The sequence below is a fragment of the Phyllostomus hastatus genome, unplaced genomic scaffold (assembly GCF_019186645.2).
Source record: "Phyllostomus hastatus isolate PE091 unplaced genomic scaffold, TTU_PhHast_1.1 phas_contig_30, whole genome shotgun sequence".
NCBI lineage: Eukaryota > Metazoa > Chordata > Mammalia > Chiroptera > Phyllostomidae > Phyllostomus > Phyllostomus hastatus.
This window is the reverse complement of record NW_025333841.1, coordinates 2,600,639-2,622,049: the sequence shown is the minus strand read 5'-3', so window position 1 is coordinate 2,622,049 and position 21,411 is coordinate 2,600,639. Positions and strand designations below refer to the sequence as shown.

General features: G+C 39.1%; 2 pseudogenes; both read right to left on the bottom strand.

Moving 5' to 3' along the window:
- Positions 1 to 12,311, bottom strand: part of LOC123819050 — a 35,556-nt pseudogene extending 23,245 nt beyond the window's left edge.
- A 4,621-nt stretch (positions 12,312 to 16,932) lies between these two features.
- On the bottom strand, positions 16,933 to 17,429 carry LOC123819124 (annotated as a pseudogene).
- Between the last annotated feature and the right edge of the window lie 3,982 nt (positions 17,430 to 21,411).

Below are 21,411 nucleotides of genomic sequence, written 5' to 3'. Positions count from 1 at the left end.
TCCTTCTGGGACCTCTATGATTCAAATGTTGGTACATTTCAAGTTGTCCCAGAGGCTCCTTACCCTATCCTCAGTTTTTCCAATTCTTTTTTTTTTCCTTCTTGCTGTTCTGATTGAATGTTTTTTCTTCCTTTTTTCGGTCAGGGCAATCGAACTGGCAACCTCTCAATTCACAGGCCGGCACTCAATCCACTGAACCACACCAGCCAAGGCTAACCAGTGTTTTGAACTCTGCATCTAATAGATTGCTTATCTCCATTGTGCTTAGTTCTTTTTCTGGAGTTTTCATCTCTGCTCTTTCATTTGGACCATATTTCCTTATCGCCTCATTTTGTTTGGCAGCATGCGTGGGTTTGTTCCCATGTATTAAGTAGAGCTGCTTAGACTCCCTGTCTTAGTAGTGTGGCCAGTTGTACAAAAGTGGGTCTGTAAGTTGCATGGGGCGGAGGCTTAGGTAATTACCAGGGGAGGGCAACTCATGTGAACCACGTTGTGGAGTCTCAGATATGGTGTTGCTGCTCTGTATCTCTGTGTGGGGGAAGGCTCAGAGAAGGGACAATGCTGCTGCCTGGCCTCTGGAGTTTTGTCTGGGAGGAAGCTGTCCCCCCGCATTCATCCTGATGGCAGACACTTCAGTTTCTCCCTGTATGCCACCAGTGCCCTTCCAACTGGTATGCTCCAGCTATCCCAGTGCTGGAGCCCAGGGGGAGTGAGTCTGCGAAATCCTACGTCCATTGCAGGCCCTTTAAGAGAAGACTCCTGAGAATCCCACAGTTTCTTCTGCCACCCCAACCCCCACTGGTTTTTACAGCCAGAAGTTATGGGGACTTATCTTCCTGGCACTAGACCCCTGGGCTGGGTGGTCTGGTATCCCTTGCTCCCCGAGGTATCCCTCCCGATTTTTATCCACCACACCTGGGTGTAGGATGGCCTGTTCTGCATTTCCACATCTCTGTACCACCTACCTGTCTGGATGAATATGACTTCTTTAATTCCTTGGTTGTCGGACTTCCATACAGCTTGATTTTCTGATGATTCTGCATAATAGTTGTCTCGTAGTTTAGTTGTAATTTTGGCTATGGTTGTGTAAGGAGGCGAGCCGTGTTTACCTGTACCTCCATCTTGTAAGTACTTTCACCTACACTAATTATGAACTCCTTAAAAAAAAGGCTCTAAGTTAGGCAGCTATTACCAGTCCCAGTTTACAGAATTAAAAACTGTGTCCCAAAGACATTGTCATGTAGCCAGTAAATTATAGAAGAGGTACTAAAAACATCTGTCTTCTGACTAGAAGAGTGAGAAATTCTGGAAAGTACTGAATGAGAAAGCAGATATTTGTTCATTTGCATAACACATTTTCAAGAGAAAAGAAGCAGCAGAAACTGAACATGTGTGTTACACTAAGCACAGGATCCCCCCCAATGCTAAATTCTAAATTTGCTGCAATATGTTATAGAATTAGAGTGACATATTTAAGTGCTTAGAAACTCAATACAGAGACCAACTAGTAAAGGTAATTAGCAATAAATGATCTGCTGTTTTAATATTTCCATCACATATTCTGAGTAGGTTCTAAAATATTAAATTAAGAATAATGATATTCTTCAGGAAGATATGCAAAACAGGAAAAAAACCCTTCTATTTTGTGTGGTAAAATTTCCACTTGGTTCATGTTTTATTAATGAAAATTCGCTAACTATGGTGCTCATATATTTCTAAAAATATTATTCTAGAAAGACTTGAAAAGGAATGGCACACATACTCAGTAAGTGACTATTTACCATAGATGAAAAAATAGCACTTAAATTTTCTTGGATAATTAGCTGTTGAAAGGGGTTGTATATTTTCAGAACCATTCCAACATATAATTCAAATGTCTTTGTTATTAAACTTATCTTTGCAAATAAACCCAGATGGCTTTTTGAGATATTTATTTAAGCTCTGACCTGTGTGGCTCAGTTGGTTGGGTATCATTCTGCAAATTGAAATGTTGCCAATTTGATTTCTGGTCAGGGCACACACTTGGGTTGCAGGCCAGGTCCCCTATTGGAGGTGCATACCAGAGGGAACCGATCGATGTTTCTCACATCGATATTTCTCTCCTTCTGTCTCTCCCTCCCTTCCTTCTCTCTAAAAATAAATAAATAAAATCTTTTTTAAAAAAAGAAGTACTTATTTAAAGCTCAAAATTTACGTGTAAATTCATTTTTTACAATTTCTTGTCAAGTTTGGTTTCATGCAAGTCTAAGCAGACATACCTTTTCTCAGAGGCTGCCACAACAAAAGATATTTATTTTAAACTGAAACACAATTCCAAGTTGTCTTATAATAATACATTACCTGGGAAATTCATCAAGAATCACCAGAGGACAGTGCCCAGAAAAAAAAAAATCACTGAGCAATGGATGATTCATCCTTCCTTCTTCCATCTTTCCTCTTTCTCTCTTTTCTTTTCCTTTCCTTTCCTTTTCTTTTCTTATTTCTTTCCTGTTACTTAGCAGAAAACAGCCTGCCTTATGACTTCACAATATTGCTATGACAGTCATTTACAAGATCAGTTTCTGTACCCCTACATGTAAGCTGCTTAATTTCTGTGTAAGACTGACTTGCCTCTTGAAAATATCCCAGATTCATTTGAATTTCATTAACTTGCAATTCCAAGTGTTTTGTCATACCAATTATTTGGTTATAGTATGAATTAGAAGGAAGAGTGCATATTGCTCACAAGTAGGGAATTGCATTCAATGATATTTTCCAACTCTACTTGATAGTGATGTCATTAATATGGATAAATAAAAATATTAAAAACAAGTGATTGTATCATGTTCACTCAGTTTACTTGGGTAGAGGGTGAGGACTCCACATGGACCTGAAAATATCACCATGAACTGCCTTCTGAATTTGCCCTCATGATAAACTCTGAAAAATAAGAAGCCAGGGAGCATAATTGTCATATATTGACATTCTAAACCTTGGGAGGTTTGGATTTAATTCTAGCTATAAATGTGACTATGTTGGGCTGAATGTTTATTACATAATTTTAAATACACTTCTCCCAAGATATTCCTCTTTGGAGGAGATGTTTGAATTTTACATAAAATATTTATGATTATGGTGCATGTCCTAAAGAAAGTAATGCCTAAGTGGCAACAAGGGAGTAGAGAAGAATCCAATCACCTAATGAGAATAGGCTACTTCCAAGGCTGCATAATTCAAAGGGGTGTCATTCACATAGATCAGAATGTGAATGATGCTCCCCGTGTTTGTGCAAGTAAATAAAAATAGATCGGAATAAATGTAAATGGACTGAAATAGTAGCTTACACCTGTAACTCAATTTTCTCCAGGAATCAACAGAGTGTCGGAACCAGCTGAGTTGGATTAGTAATAGCAACCCAGATTTCTTTTTTTTATGTTTTACTTATTTTACTTTTAGAGAGGGGAAGGGAGGGAGAAAGAGAGGGACAGAAACATCAACGTATGGTTGCCTCTTGAGCACCCGCTACTGGGGACCTGGCCCACAAGCCAGGCATGTGTCCTGACTAGGAATCGAACCAGTGACCCTTTGGTTCGCAGTCAGGAGCTCAATCCACTGAGCTGCACCAGCCAGGGCCCAACCAAAATTTCTTATCCTCTTACCCTATACATTGAGTTCAGAGAGACCTCACCCTCTGGTTCAGATCCCCATATTTTCAAATATTTCTGGGAAAACCCAAAGGGGATTCCACATGTTCTCATTAACAAGTCCAGGCAGCTATGTACATCACCAGCGTTTGCTCTTAACTATTGCCATGTTCACTGAACATTCCTGCCTCTGACAGGCCCTGCCACTCTATCCTGCTGGACATGGCAGTCTTTTACTGGAGCTCCCAGTCTGTCATAACTGTTCCAAATTCCATTTTCATGTGTTTTACTTCAGAGGCCCCTCAGTTCACCGTGCAAAGGGTCTTCCAATAAGTCATTGCCAGAGTTCGCCATGCAAGTTTAGATAACCACTCGGACCACTGATGGGCACAGCTTTAGGCTACACAGGCTGGGAGTCCAATCATAAGGGTATGCCATACACTAGAAGTTACCAGATGTTTTCAGGGACATTCTGTCATTTAATCCACACAACGACAACCCTGTAAAGTAGATTGGATTATGCTGTGAAAGAAATCAAAATTCAGAGAGTAAACATTATTCACTCAAGGTCACTTGAAATAGCTTGATAATATTAGGCAACTAGAATCCTTCCTCTATAAGATGCATTGTTTTTCTCATTCTGCCTTATGAGGTGGCTTATTTCATTTTATTTGGAAAACTTTCTGCTGAATTAGGGCACCAAAGTAAGAGGCATTAACAGAACACCATGTTTAGGCACTATCAGCCTAATCGTCATGGACAAGTCATAAGAGCAGTAATGATCAGATCACCTGATGCAACAGACGGTGCTTCATGCAGGTAAACTTGGACCAACCAGACTAACAGTCTTACTATACAGAGAGTGGCTGCAGTGGACTGGTGGGGAAAGAAACCAGTTTACAGAGATTTGAGGAGAAGAAAGGAAAGACAACAAACAAAACAAGACTAGATTATTTTGAGATGCTCAAGCTATTTACTTCAAGAAGCTTAGACTCTTTGAAGAATAAAGGACATAGATGAGGATCATATGCAGGAAGAAATCTTTCCTACTTAGGAAAGGACATTTTTGAGTATGTTTGATGACAAAGAAGTGGAAGTAAAGAAAAATTGGAAGTACAAAAGAGAAGGAAGACATACTTATATAAAGTAGAGGCCCAAAGAAGGCAGAAGGGATGGATCAAATGTACATTGTCACATGGTTATCACTAAATAATTTATATACTCATCCTTTTTTAGACATTTTTAGTATTCTCTCTCATTCTGTTGTCTTTCTGACAATATTGTCTGCACTATCTTTAGTTAAAGAAAAAAATCCCTAATTTTACTATAATTAAATTCAGCAGTTTTTGGTGCTCTTGGAAATTTGTTTAAAAACTCTTGAGTTCAGCCTGTTATAACAAAATACCCCAGGTGGGTTATAAACAACATAAATTTATTTCTCACAGTTCTGGAGGCTGGAAGTCTGAGATCAAGGTGACAGCATGGTCAGGTTCTAGTGAGGACCTTCTTCTGGGTTGCAGATGGCTGACTTTTCTTTGTGTCCCCATGTGGCAGAAAGAGAACCATAGCTCTCTAGGGTCTCTGGTAAGGGCACTAATCCCATCCTGAGGGTCCCACCCTTATAACCTAATCATATCCCAAAAGCCTCACCTTCAAATACCATCACTTTGGAGATTAGGTTTTAACATATGAATTTTGAGGGGACATAATCATTCAGTCCACAGAAAATATATTCTCCAAACCTAGATAATAAAAATAACCTATAAATTTTATTGACTTTATAGTGTTACCTTTCACATCTGGAGTCCCACGTTATTTGTGACTGTGGATAAGGAATCAATTCTATTTTTCTTCATGTAATGAACCAAATTTCTTAATATCATTTACTAAACAAATTCTCCTTTACACATGATCCATGGTCTCCTCTTTATTGTATGCTGGGCTCCCATATAAATGGTATTTAAATTCTACTGAATTCCATTTAAAAGCATGATAACATCTTTATCGTAAATGTTTGCAATATATTTAGAATTTAAACCCTTTACAAAACTATAAACTCACATGATAAATTTATACTATCAATTTAAAATGAATGAGAGAGTATATCATATTTCAAAACTCTGTTGATGAGTATAGAAAAAAAAAGTTCATCAGCCGTAGTTAAAATGCATGCCTCCCCTCTCTTCCATAGATTTATCTGAGGTGCATTTTGTAGTACTGAGCCAGAAGACTTTGCTAGTTCCTTATCTTTAAACTTTATTAATTTACCTGTTTTTTTTTTTAGATACAGGAGAAGGGAGGGAGAAAGAGAGGGAGAGAAACACCATTTGCCTCCTGAGAACACCAAACCCACACCCTAGGCACGTGACCTTACCAGAATCAACCCTGCGACCTTTTGCTTTGCAGATGCCCAACCAACTGAGCCACATTGGTCAGGGCTAGCACTTCATCTTTATAAGTATATTGGAACTCTCCCATCACTAAGTCCCTATAGGGAACTGAGCATTAAGATAATATGCCATAGGAAACCTCACCAAGAAGCTAGTTAAATGAGAGGATGTTAAAAGAAAAAAATAAACTAGAAAGAAACTCATGTCAGATCCTTCTGCATACTCAGGGGCAGGAACAAAGAAGTTTCTGCAGACATCTATTGTGTTCTTAATTCTCATGTCCAGTGTGTTTTGTATTCTGTCGGTTATATGGATACTAGTAAAAATATATTCCCTTTAGCTCACTTCTGGTCCTATCTATACTTTCAGACCATGAAACCGAATATAAGAAGCATTTAGTTTTATGTCCTTGTTAGTATATTACCAATATGCAGTCTGTAAACCAAGAGTCAGTGCTTGAATTTTCCTCTTAGGGAGTGTTTCTTATTCTATAAGAATGTAACTCCTTGAGCATCGTGTACACTATTATATAATCAGTGCCTCAAATTCTGAGCAATAATATTAAATAAATTATTTTTCATTCAGCTTAGCTAAGCTCGATAAACAGCAGGAATATTCTAAAAGCCCTCTTCCAAGGGCGTGGGGTTTTTGAACAATAAAGTCTCAACAAAGACAAATTCAGGCTAGAAGACAGAAGATTCTAGAACGATAGTCTGATATGGTTCCAGCCTCTTTGCCCAGATCTTAGTATTACCCAGTATATCAGGTAGAAATGAAATAAGAATACAGTTCAAAAAATCTAATGTTTTTTGTTCAAATGTCTAATGTCCCCCAAAGCCTAAATGAAAAACATCTGTTCTGCTTTATCTTATTCCTTCCTTCCTTTGAAATACCCATATTATGTTTTAAATGTGAATTAATCCTAATTGTTAGGAGAAATATTTATATGTAAAAGAAGAAATGAAAAAAAATTACTGAAGAAAACTTGAAAAGTGATTTAAAAACACAGAAGTCTTATCCATTTAACTCATTGTATTTAGTACTCAGTCCAGTGAGGGCCCTTATTATTTTTTAACAGAAAAGAAGACAGATAAAAGTGCCCTCCAAAATCGTGTAGAAGAATATGGACAAATACATATTTACATCCATATACTTTTTCCCCCATTAAATAAAGCTGCATGCCACACATAAGGATATCTAAGGAGAGAAAGAATGGGTTGTAATAACAATATTACCTTTGTGGTCTCAGTTTCCCCACCTGTGAAATTAAAGCCCTATAAAATATGATTTCCAAGGATCCTTACACTCTCTGATTCTCAACCCTTCTGCCAACATTTCTGGTTATGTGTAAAGTTCCAAAAAGGCAAATCTTTACCTGATTCAAATAAAAAAGTACCTGATGTCCTGGCTGCTGTGGCTCAGTGGATTGAGTGCCGGCCTGCGAGCCAAAGGGTCATGGTTCGATTCTCAGTCAGGGCACATGCCTGGGTTATGGGCCGGGTCCTCTGTGAGAGGCAACAGATCAATGTATCTCTTGCCCAGTGCTATTTCTCTCCCTCTCTTTCTCCCTCCCTTTCCCTCTCTCTATGAGTAAATAAATAAAATCTTTTTTAAAAAATTAAAAGTTGGGGGGAAAAGCACTTGAAGATTAAACATTAGCTGCTATGACATTTCCCAGCATTATTGGAGCTTGGTTATAAGTTCTATAAGAAAAATCATAGGACACTGATGATTAATAAGCTGGAGTGTAAAGCTCAATGAGCACTTGTACAGTGTGAACTATTATTAGATTTTAAAGGCACTGGGGAAACCCGCTTGAGAATTTAGACAGATGCCCTTGAATTCATGTGCTTAATGTTAATTTTCATTCCTAAAAAGTTCCGTGCAGTGCTGTATAGCAGAGGTCATTTGATGCTGATCAGAACCTCCTTGTTCTGAGAGTGTAATGCTTAAGGGAGTGGTCATGCAAGGGAAAAGGAGGCAGGTGAGTCAGGGTGCTGGACGCGGCCAGCCTGAATCAAAAGGAAAGCAAGGAGAAAGGTCATATTAAAGAAATGAAGTTTCTCCGTGGTCACAGCCTGAAAGAAGAAGACTGCTCATAGTGCCATGAAGAAAACAGACTGTGAGCTTGGTTCCTCCTTAGATTAGCAGGAAAGAGAAATTGGATAATAGCCTCTGAATTTCTATCTGCCTGTCTGCTCCTTTGAGTCAGTGAGTCGATCCTGCCAATGATGTGCAGTGCTGTCATGAGCAAAGGTTGCTTCATCTCACCTGCTACCCTAGGGTACAGTCTTAACTTTCTTATTAAGGCTTCAGCAAAGAATCAGAGAAAGGTGTTTTTTTTGGGAAGCTGAGTTGATTAAACCATTCCTGCTTCTGCACCTTATACTTTATCACTGTGACATAACATGAAGAATAAAAAACATTTTTCACCCAGTGCTAACCTTTTTTGCTCTCATTTATCTTTTTTTACCTTGGATCTCAATTCAGTGTCTATATTCCTAGTCTATAAAAATGGGTCAGGGGGTATTTTAATTTAATATAAATATTTTAACAGCAGACAATTTGGCAAACACCATACTAAGCAATAAATGTCACTAAGTCTTCTGGGTGTTTGAGTGCTGCATAACTGTGCAAATGTTTACCTGAAATTGCATTCACAGATATCCATTCTCATAGAAATACATTCTCTGTATTTAACATAAATATTTTAATAGTCGACAATTTGGCAAATACAATACTAATAAATATCTGTAAGTCTTCTGAGTATTTGAGTGTTGCGTAAGTGTACAAATATTTACATGAAATTACATTCACAGATATCCATTCTCATAGCAATACAGTCTGTGTTTTAAATTTGTAATTTAAGTTTTTATGAACACTCATCTCTGTCTTATAAATACTTGCAAGTTGCCAGCCCATATATAATGGTTCTCAATTTTCACTCCTCCAGTATTGTCAAAACATTGATGTAAGGAAATTTAGACAGGCAAGAGACCCTTGGAAATCTAGTCCAAACTTTGTATTTTATATATACAGAAACTGAGGCACCGATCAAAGAGACTTGGCCAAAGTCACACAGTGGCGTGGCAATGACAAAACACACGATCTCCTCTCAGTCCAGTAGCCTCTCCATTGTGCCCTACCCACTACCACCAATTAGGCAGCGCGCCACACAAAGGGACCGAAACCACAACTCATTTCCCTCAAAGGACTAGTTCCCCCATGCCATAAAATTGGCTGCCAAGTCCCATTACTTTTATGTCCTAGTCCTCTAAGACCTCGCTCCAATATCACCTCTCCTCTGAAATGCCTTCTTCAGCCCTACCAGGGAGAGTTAGTCACTTTTTTTTTAAGATTTCATTTATCCAGTTTTAGAGAGAGGGGAAGGGATGGAGAAAGAGAGGGAGAGAAACATCGATATGAGAAACATCTATTGGTTGCCTCTCATACATGCTAGAACAGGGACCGAACCCACAACCCAGGCATGTGGCCTGACTGGGAATCAAAGCAGTGACCTTTTGTTTTGCGGGTCCAACCAACTGAGCCACACCAGTCAGGGTGAATTAGTCACTCTTAGTGACATATTATAATTTTCTCTCCTTATGCTTTTTACTCTCTCCCTTAGTCTTTGAAATCGTCATAGCTTAGGGACCATGTTTCATGCATATCACTATAACCATGTATTAGATTCCCCTGGATGTTGCAATAAATTACAAAAAAAAACCTAGTGGCTTAAAAGAACAGAATTTTGTTCTCTCATAGTTCCGGAGGTCAGAAGTCTGAACTCAGTTTCACTTGGCCAAAATCAAGGTGTTAGCCAGGCCCTACTCCCTCCAGAGGCTCTGTAAGAGAATCTGTTCATTACTTCTGAATTCTTGGGGCTGCCAGCATCATTTGGCTTGTGCCCACATCACTACAATCCATGCTTCTGTGATCACATCATACTCTCCCCTTCCATTTGTATCAAATCTCCCTCTATCTCCTGCTGACAAGGATATGTGTGATTGCATTTAGTACTCCATCTCAATATATTCACAGCTGCAAAGTCTTATTTTTTTTTTCATTTTAAATGATCTTATTTATTTTTAGAGAGAGGGGAAGGGAAGGAGAAAGAGAGGGAAAGAAATATCAATGTGTGGTTGCTTCTCGCATGCCCCCTACTGGGGACCTGGCCCCCAACCCAGGCATGTGCCCTGACTGGGAATCAAACCAGCGACCCTTTGGTCTGCAGCCTGTGCTCAATCCACTGAGCCACACCAACCAGGGCTGCAAAATCTTTTTTTCCCCCCATACAAAGTGATACAGGTTCCAGAGATTAGGGCATGGATAATATCTTTGGGGTGGGGGGTCATTACTCAGCTTACTGAAAACCATACTTTATAGACCAGGATCTGGCTCATAGTACAAAGAGTCTATATTTATATAGTTCTTATTACATTTTTAAAGCACAGTTTGCAGGATCAAATTTCTCCACTTGGCCTTATTAGTCTAGGGAAACTATTTGCACTCAAGTTGAGAAGCAGAGATTCAGATTTCAACTGTCTAACGATGAATTGATTTCACAGTTCAAATACAATCACCTTTGGTTATGATAACTGTTTGGAATTTAAAAATGCTTATTTTCTACCAAAAGCATTGCTTGTATATTGTAGAAAGTTAAGGGGGGAAAACAAGAGAAAATATACACAAAAAATAAAAATCACCTGTGATTCCTTCACCTATAGATAATTACTATTAGCATCATTTCATATTTAATATATGTGCTCCTAATATTGTAGATTATACCATTTTATTATAATAACATACATATGTATCACATTCTCTTAAATGACTTCAATCATACTATATGGGATGTTTTTGTAGCCAATTTTCATTCACCAGGCATTATATCATCAGCATTTTCTCATGTCATTAAAAACTCCTTGTTAACATCATTTTAATAGTTGCATAATGTTCCATCATGCAGATGTACCATAATTCACTTTACCATTCCCTTGATGTTATCCAATTGCAGTGTTTGTGATTGACTCTTTATAGTAGTGAGTTATAATACAATGAAAGGCACTTATTAACGTTAATTCAGTATTGGTGGAAGTTGAACCTATTCTCAATGACTGGGAGATGTATACTTCCATATAGCCACATTTTACAGAAAGTATTAAAGTACAGGTATTTAGACTATGTGTCACCCTATCTCATAGCTGTTACCTTTGGCCCTCTGTAGCACAAGCATGTTAAGAGCCAGAGAGTATGGGATAGGAAGAGATGTGTGGCAAATAGAGAAGGATTTAGAGAGGGACAACCTGAAATACTTCCTTAAGGGATAAAGACCAATTCAGTTCCTAATGCAGCCAGACGAAGCATGGAACACCCAGGAAACAAGTAAAGTTAGATGAGGAGCCCTGGCTAGTGTGGCTCAGTGGATTGAGTGCCAGCCTGAGAACCAAAGGGTTGCTGGTTCAATTCCCAGTCAGGGCACATGCCAGGGTTGCAGACCAGGTCCCCAGTAGGGGGCACACAAGAGGCAACCACACACTGATGTTTCTCTCCCTCTCTTCCTTTCTCCCTCCTTTCCCCTCTCTCTAAAAATAAATCAATAAAATCTTAAAAAAAAGAGAAAAGGTTAGATGAGGAGTTGCCACTGAGTAGCTTGATTACCTCCAGCAGGCCTGGCAAGATGCAGGAATTTTGAAAGCTGGAGGGAAAGTAGAAAGAATGAAGAATGATTAAGATTAAGACGTTTATACCTGAAGGGCCAGAGTAATTCTGTTAGGTAGGGAGACATGATTTGTGTTTTGTTTCTTTTTAGTCCACATCGACTTTCCCATTCCCTGTGCCCTTGCCGAAGTCATACAGCGACTGACCATCACTTTTCATAATTCGATATATAAGAGCCTGCCATGTGCTATGCTCCATGCAAGTGAATTTACATATATTATTTCTATTCATCCTCACATCAACCCCATGACATTGTATTATTATCCCTGTGTTACAGATAAAGATAACTGATGTAAGGTAAACAGACACTCACGACTAGAGAGTCACGGTGTACTGATTTCAAAGATCTGTCCTTAACTTTTATCCTCTGCCTTCATTCCCAACTTAGGGCATTACAGGTCTTATATCAAGATATTCTGGTTCTGTGATTCCAGCTGGCACATAACCCAAGCACTTCATAAATGTGTAACTTTGGGTACACAGAAAATGCTGGAACTGAATCCTCATATGATCTTCCTCCTGGGAAAACAGCCTAAAGCTTATGACTCACCTCCAATGAGTCAGTTGTCTTGGACATTCCGTTGCTTTCAATCTCCTCAGTACTGACTTAGGATCTGTAAATACACAGAACCGTCACAGTGTTACCATTAGCACAACTCAGGAATTATTTGAAAGAAAAATGACCTTTAAGAGAGATCAAATTAGAGATAAAGATGTCTTTAAATAGTATAACTACATACTAGAATTATTAGCAAAAATTCTGACTTTCAGAGCATTAACAAACACACTTGCTCATATTAAGATGAGAAAGATATCTTGCTTTATTTAAATGATTTCTCTCTTCTTTACAACAATTGACCACTCACTCATAACATTATATTTAATATCAACTATCATGACATTGATTTATGGAATATATATCATGAAGTAGGAGGAATCTGAACTAATTTCTTTTGGCCATGAACCAGTTTTACCTAGACTGTCCAAAACTTAGCTACATTTTAATATTTCTCCCATACTTAACTTACTTTCCCATAATTCTTACTTTATATACATGTGGTTTTATTTCTATTCTCTATGATAGCCCATTACAATTTAGATCTGTTATTTTTGCCTGGTCAAAGTTGTAAAGTAATTAAACACTAGAGCTAGGTTGACACTGTTTTCTGCCTTTCTGGTCCGTTTATATTCTCTGATTAGATTACAATGTTAGGACTGTAAAAGATCAGATTTTTTAAAGTGCTTCAATGTTTACTCAATGCAAATAGTCTTTTACTACCAGGAACGCCTTCCAACAGTACCATAAAATGGTTTATGAACATTTTATTGAGCATTTTTATTGACAGAAAACTCATTAAATCTTTTTTTAGGATTTTATTTATTTATTTTTAGAGAGAGGGGAAGGGAGGGAGAAAGAGAGGGAGAGAAACATCAATGTGTAGTTGCCTCTTGTGCGTCTCCTACTGGGGAACTGGCCTGCAACCCAGGCATGTGCCCTGACTGGGAATTGAACTGCTTTGTGTGCAGTCTGGCGCTCAATCCACTGAGCCACACCACCCAGGACAAACTCATTAAACCTTGAGGTGGTCTATTCTATCTCTGGGCACTTAGACTCTTTTTTCCCTTGTTTTGACCAAAATTCACCTCCACAAGGTTTCCTTTAATTAGTCCCAGTTTTATCTGATGAGGCCACACAGAAAAATCTAATTCCTCTTTCACTGGTTTATAGCTGCAATATTACGACATTCTGGTACTGATATAAAATAATTAATGATAACAACTAACCATTAGATAGTGCTTACTATATGCCAGGAACTGTGCTAAGTGTTTTACATATATTAACACATTGTAATACAGCAATCCTACATAGTAGATTCCATTATTATCCTCATTTTACAGGCAGGAGATTGAAATACAGAGAGAGCAAATAACTCACAAAGGTCATGCAGTTGGTGAGGGGTGGAGCCATGATTCTCACTCAGCCTCTGTGGCTGAGACCACTGGACTGTATATATCAAACCTGATTTATATTATACAATGATATATATATATATGCTATGTTATATTATACATTCTAAATGAGTTAAGGAGTTATATGCAAAGCATCAAGTCATGAGAAAACATAGATAAATATATATTTCTGATCTCTTTCCAACACAGTTCTCAGAATCTAGGCCAGAATCCTAACAGGGAAAATTAGACTATCCATTTCTGGGTAATGATTTATAGCGCAGGTGGCAAACAGAGGGCCCGCAGGCTGAATCCGGCCCCCTACCTTGCTTTATCTGGCCCTCCACCTTGTTTTATCCAGCCTGGCACCTTGTTTCTACCTGATGGCAGTACTGAGCTCTCACTTAACTGTTAAGGAGTAGTTACATTTATACAGTCCTAAAATTACAATCGGCCCTTGAAGGTGACCATGAAACTGATGTGGCCCCCGGTGAAAATGAGTTTGATACCCCTGATTTATAGGTACTGACATATGGCCATCTACCATACTGAAGTCCACCAGTCAACAGGACAATATATTTGCTCAGAATTTCCAAATGTATTTCTACTGTCTCACTCTTAAAAAATGCCAACAGTCACCCTTGCTAGTGTGGCTCAGTCAATGAAGCATGGGCCTGAGAACCAAAGGGCCGCCGGTTTGATTCCCAGTCAGGGCACATGTCTAGGCTGCAGGTTTGATCCCAGGCAGGAGCAAGTTTGGTCACGGCATGTTCCAGAGGTGACTGATCAATGTCTCCCTCTCACATTGATGTTTCTCTCCCTCTCTACCTCCTTCCCTTCCCCTCTCTCTAAAAATAAAGAAAATCTTTAAAAAATAAATTGATTAAAAAATAAAAGTGTACAGAGAATAATAGGTCACATACAAAGATTCTGGAATTTTAGTGCCATCAAACTCCACAACAGCAATATTAGAAGACAGTTTGTTAATGGAGCAGTGCCTTCAAAATGAGAGAAAATTATATTCAACTTAGAATTCTCTGTCAAGAAAAAAGTACTAATCAACAGTGTGAGGAAAATACATTTTCCAATAAGCAGTGCCTACAAATGTATCTTCCTTGCAATTAAAAAAATAAAGTTATGGGAAATTTGCTACACCAAAATAAGGGAGAAAACCAAGAAAGAGAAAAAGATGGGATCTAGGCAGCAGGAGATTCAACACAAGAAAATTCCAACATGATGACAACTCTTATGTCATTGAATGCCATCTCTTTTGAATATAAGTCAGGTCACTTTTCTCCTCTGATTAAAAGCTGTAATGTCTTCACCTCATACTTACAACATAAACACTCTTTTGGGGGGCTCTGGCTGATGTAGCTCAGTGGATTCAGTTCAAGCTGTGAACCAAAGGGTCACCAGTTCAGTTCCCAGTCAGGGCACATGCCTGGGTTGCAGGTCAGGTCCCCAGTAGGGGGTGCTTGAGAGGTAACCACAGATGTTTCTCTCCCTGTCTTTCTCCTTCTCCTGCCCTCTCTGTAATAAAATACATAAAATCTTTAGAGAAGAACCTCTTCTGGGGGGCCTATTTCTTCAACTTCAGCTTGTAGCACCCCCCTTCTGTCTGTAATGTTGTGCCCTGACTGGGAATCTGTGGCAAGCCATACTCTAACCTCATGAGTATCTGAGCATCCACGCTATGGTCTCTCCTATAACCCAGCAAGCCAGCCTCCAGTCTTTGTCACGGGCCAGAGGTGCCTGGCCACCTATACAGCCACCAGCCCTACAGGCAACATCCATACCAAGGAATAACAGTGAGTCAACAAAGGTGACTGTGTTATTCACTCAGCTTCTATTGATGCAGGTTCAGGCTCAATTAACAACGATCAATCAATAGTGATAACACTCAGAAACAATCAGTAACAATATCACAGGAGAAAATCAGGGATAACAAACCTGAGTCCCCAGAGTCCAGTTGCATTCCCAGTCTGCAAGGCAGCAGGTCAGCATCTGACAAGGAGTAGTCCTTGGTGGCTTAGGCATCAGCTAGAGCAGGCACGATCAGAGAAGCAGGGGCATGCTGTTCTCTCCCTCTAGGCTGTCTTAGCAGTCCCTCCAAATGCTCCTGCTTTTATGTTCCTCTTGATTACTGAATCATGTTGTTTTTGCAGTCTCTCACACACAGGTTGTTTTCCTCAGTCCCAATAAACACGTTGTTTGTGTCACTTCTGGTACTCTGCTATACCATGTTGTTTACCAGGTTGCACTGCACACGCTCTAAACATGGCGTCAGTCCTGCTCTGCACAGAATCGAACCTGCGGCATTTTGTTTGGCAGGATGACACCCAACCAACAGAGCCATGCCCAGCTAGAGTGAAATGCATACTTTCTAATGGTGCATTCAGAAGAGATCAAGTGCTATAACTATCATAAAACAGGCATAGCAATCCATTTGTGGGGAATGGTGAAAAACCATTATAGTACAGAAAACAGTCTGTGGGTGGCTAGAAAAAGATATTGTAGCATTGCAGCAGAGACACTCATGAGAAATCAAGTGATGCTGTAAACAATGGTTCTTTTATTTATAGCTGCCACTCGTTGAAAGTTTATTGTAGGTTATACCTTGCTCTAGGGGCTGGATATACTTTGATCTGATTTAATGCTCATGACAACTCTAGGAACTTAAGTATTATAATTGTCTCCATTTTACCAAAAAGACAGCTCAGATGGATTAGGTCCCTTGCCCAAGGCCATACAGTTAAGATATGATGAAACTAGGATTTGACTCCAAATTTGTTTTTCTACTATGATATGCTGGACTTAATGGCTGCTATTTATGATGTTTATTATATACCAGGTAATGCAGTAGCCTATGTCTCAATATTATTTTGTGGAAACTAGTTCAAGCAGTCTCCCACTCCAGGCTGTGAGTGCCCTGACCTTCAGAAAGAACCCTTGCTACGATTGCTTGGGAGGGGGGAACACAGTCCTTGGTAGGGTCTTCATCATATGAATTGGCAGCCTTTCTCTCTACTGTTCAAACTTTCTCTCTCTCCGCATTTTAACCTCACTCAGTTCTACTTATCTGAATCCATGCTTCAGCCTTATATTGACAAAAGCCTTGACTTGCAGTGACTCAGAGCACTTTCTATTTTATACAATAGAATAAAATTTTTAAAAGCATTTTAAAAAATGTTTTGGTTTATTTTTTTTCTGACCACAAGTTTACTCAACACAAAATAATGCCTCCAAGTTTACTGAGGTGGTTGATTGCATCCACGACCAAATCCACCTCTAAAGTGGAATTCAGTTGCTGACCCAGCTCCAGCCTCAGCTTCCTTGTCCACACCAGGGGGCACAGCACTCTGTCTGTAAGTGTCTGTCAGCTTCGCCTCGTGTGAGTCTTGCAGGTCCCTCACCCTCCAGACCTTTGGGCCTTGGCCTGCCAGTCTCAGGCCGGCTGCAGCACAAATTGGCAGGCGTGATCTCAGGGGGCAGGTGGAGGTAATCACAGAGATACTGGATGCCCTCTTTGGTAAGGTGCCAGCAAAAATGCCTCCAGGCAAACCGTTCCTTTACACAGCCTCATGATTTGAGAGACTGCATGGCCTTCATCACGTGAAGATGAGGCACGTTCTTGTCTGCCTGCTCAGGGTGCTTAGGCATGTGCCCATTCTTCTTTGCCACCATCAATCCCTCCCTAAAAATGAATTCATACAAGAACAATACTGTTCTTTTGGGGCATCAACATCGTAACAACTGCTGTGTATGGGCCCAGAGCTGAAAAGGCAAAGCAAAAAGCAGTTTTTTAAAATGTCATAAAATAGTGTCCTGGAGCAACGACTTTTAATATGAAAAATCATCTGAGATTCTGAATAGCAGAGACAAAGTGCACAGATGGTACAGGCATTATTTAGCTGGAAGAAAATGATTATATCTATAATTTAGATAGCACAGCAAAGATGCATCTGAAAGAGATTAAGAGTACTACCTTCACATTACTTTGCTTCTTAATAACTGACCTGCAACAGAAGAGCAGGTAAAGCAATAGGACACATCAACCTGATTTTCCTGAAATTGCTGTCAGAGAGCACCCACTTAATCTTGATTCCAAAGAAAAAACACCAAGGGGGAGCTGGAACTCTTAGCAAACTATGGCAAAGATGGTAAGGATTTTATAGTAGAAACTCATCTTTCTTTCTAAAAGTCAGACTGAATCAGGAATGTGAAGCTATGGCGGCAAAAGGCAAAATGATACTGCATATTCTGAATGCTTTGAATATAATGTCCATGCATTTGATTTCACTTACGTTAGGGACATATAAATGTGAAATATTCTAATTTATTCATTCTCTCTGCCTCTCTCTCTCCCTCCCTTCTCCTCTCTCCATGTATAATCAGTATGTTACCTAGAGATAGGCCATATTTCCCCTGCCCCCAACATCACTACCAAATGCACCCCCTGCTGGAAGCTGATTCTTAACTAGCTTTCCCAAGCTTATGAATGAGGTACAATAATTGACCAACTTGCCTGATCAAGAGTTGGCATTAGCCCTGGCTGATGTGGCTCAGGGGATTGAACGCCAGCCTGTGAACCAAAGCAGCACTGGTTTGCTTCCCCGTCAGGGCACATGCCTGGGTTGCGGGCCAGGTCCCCAGTATGAGAGGCAACCACACATTGTTGTTTCTCTCCCTCTCTTTCTCCCTCCCTTCCCCTCTCTAAATTAAATAAATAAAATCCTTAAAAAAACAGCTGACATAGAATTTGTCATAATATTTAAAACTATTCTTTAGTTTGTTTCCATAAACACACATTACTAAAGAGTGTATTTCATTTTTGAGGGTGTGAAAAAATGATTTTCCCTCTATCCTTCAGGTACTTGCCTAAGATGTCCTGAAATAAAAAGACAGGTTAACATGAGAAAAGCAGAAGTTTAATAACATGCATATCTCCTGCATATATAGAAGAGATGCAGGAAAATGGAGTTACTCTGGAAAATGGCCCAAGCTATCATTCTAAGTACCATTTCCAGCTAAATTGACAAAAGAGGTTGGGGATGGGGTAGTCAGTTATGGGAGGTTATCAACCAAAGCTCACTTATAAACAAGGGTATGGTTGTTATACAGACTTAAGTCCTTGCCTTTTCCACTGATAAGAGTTTCTAGGGATGTATCAGCCTGGTACAGAGATATAACTGCACATCAGAGAACTACAAAGCAAAAGAACATGCCCAACCAGAGAAAAATGGGGCTAATTCTACCTCCCTGCTCTCCAGAGATGAGAATGTCATATGGGATCCAGAAAGGTCATCAGCAGTTCTACTGATGCCATGATGTGTGTTCCAAAAGATATCACTGTGACTTTAATAATCAAAGATATTATAATTGTACTTTTTAACTTAAGCCATAAAATAATTATGGAAGATGAGTCTCTGAGAATTTTTATAAAACCCTATTTGGGGGAAAAACATTCTTCATAATAATCATCTTAATGAATGGAGGGAAAACGCATATGAGTAATTAATTGTACAACCCATGGTCTATATTTAAAAATATCTGAAAAGTTTGGATGAGTTAGTAATATTCACTTGACAAAAGTAGCCGAGCTACAAGCAAAGTCATGAAAACAAGTACTGTGAGTAAATGTGCATTGCACAGAGAAAAGTGGAGAAACCATCATAAATTAAACATAGGTAAGCACAGATACTGGTATCACAACCTACTCTCCAGTGAGAAATATCTTTTCATAACATCATATTATGCTTTCTCAAAATTTACCAGCTATACCAACACACCACACATTTCCCACCAGTACCATACTCTCAGATGTTCTTTTCCTAGGGAATTGTAATGTTTGGCATTGAAGTGCAATTGCTTTGTTACTTCTTTTGGCCACATGCACAAGTCTACAAATTCTAACCAAAAGATTAATATCCTAAATACATACAGATCATCAAAATCAATAAAGACCCAAGTAGATACATGGGCAAAGAAAATTAAACAATTTTACAAAACTGATAAACAGATACCAAACAAACATATCATGACCCAAAGAATCGGAAAAATACACTAAAACAAAGATGACATACAATTCACGGTCCATTAATTTAAACCCTAATCCCTAGTACTGGTAAGAACTTTGAGAAGGGTAAGGGTCAGAAACACCAGTACACTCTTATATTACTTTTGGAAAGCAATTTGTAACTACGTATAAAAAACCACAAAGTTCTTCATTGCTTTTGACCTAGTATTCCATTTCTAGAAATCTATCCTAAGGAAATAAAAAAATAATACACACATGAAGATAATCTATGACCTCTTAAAATTTTAAAACTTGAAATGTTCAACAGCTGGGGATGGCCAATAAAATATCATACAGCCATTGAAAATAATGGTTTAAAAATTATAGTGGCAGAGTTCTTGTGATATAACACAACTAAGAATTTTGGCATGGCTAATAAGGTAAAGAGAAAAGGAAGGTTAGGGTGTGTGCATGCGTGTGTGCATGTGTGTGTTGGGGGGCAGGAGTAAAGCTGATGGAGAATCTAGAACCAATTTTTAAAAAAGATTTTACTTTTAGAGAGGGGAAGAGAGGGAGAAAGAGAGGGAGAGAAACATCAATGTGTGGTTGCCTCTCACATACCCACTACTGGGGACCTGGCCTCAACTTAGGCATGTGTCCTAACTGGGAATCGAACCTGTAACCCTTTGGTTTGCAGGCCGGCACTCAATCCACTGAGCCACACCAGTCAGGGCTAGAACCAATGTTTAAGGGGCCTTGAATGTAATGGAAAACAAAAGGAAAACAACATAGATGTATATTTTAAGCCAGTGTGCAAATTCGATACATCTTCCAGATATATCGATTTTATGTGAATATTATAAGGAAAGTGCTTATATTTAATTGACATATAGAGTATAAAATCTACATGCATTGCAGAGATAAACCTCAAAATTTCAAGGAAATTCATGCTTAGATAATCAGGCCCTTTCAGCCACTGAAGTCAGGGAAGTACATGTTCATACCCTTCCATAGGGAGAAAGGTCACAGGTGCAACATTTAAGAAATGCAACAGTCAGAGAGTAGAAAGCCAGTGACAAATTTTAAGAAATCAAATTTATGCCTTCAAAAAATATTGGAAGCAGAGTAGATTAGAGAGAACCCACAGCATATGTACGGATGTCAATTAGGAAACTGTTGGCACTGACCATCTAGAGAATGGGGCCTTCAGATAAGACAGAGTGGTAGTAGACAGGTAGGACAGAGAGGAAATTTGGGAGAAATGCCAGAAATAGAGTTCTGATTTTAAATTAGCAACTACATGTGGGGGAGATGGTTGAGAAGGAACAAACACAGCTTTGATAATGTCATTTTCCTGCCTGACAGCTCTCAACTACTTTTTTTCTGCTTCTAATAATAAGTGTAAAATGCTGAGCCTGGCTCCAGCCGGTATGGCTTAGTTGGCTGGGCGTTGTCCTACAAACCAAAGGGTCACAGGTTTGGCAAGTTTGATTCCCAGTCAGGGCACATGCCTGGGTTGCAGGTTGTGTTCTTAATCTGGGCACGTATTGAAGGCAGATTGATGTTTTTCTCCCTCTCTTTCTCCCTCACTTCCCCTCTGTCTAAAAAAATAAATAAAGATTATTTTTTAAAAATTAAATAAAATGCTGAGCCTGGCCCTCAAGAATTGCAAAGATACAGCCTCAATGTACCTGTCTTCTCTCATTTCTGA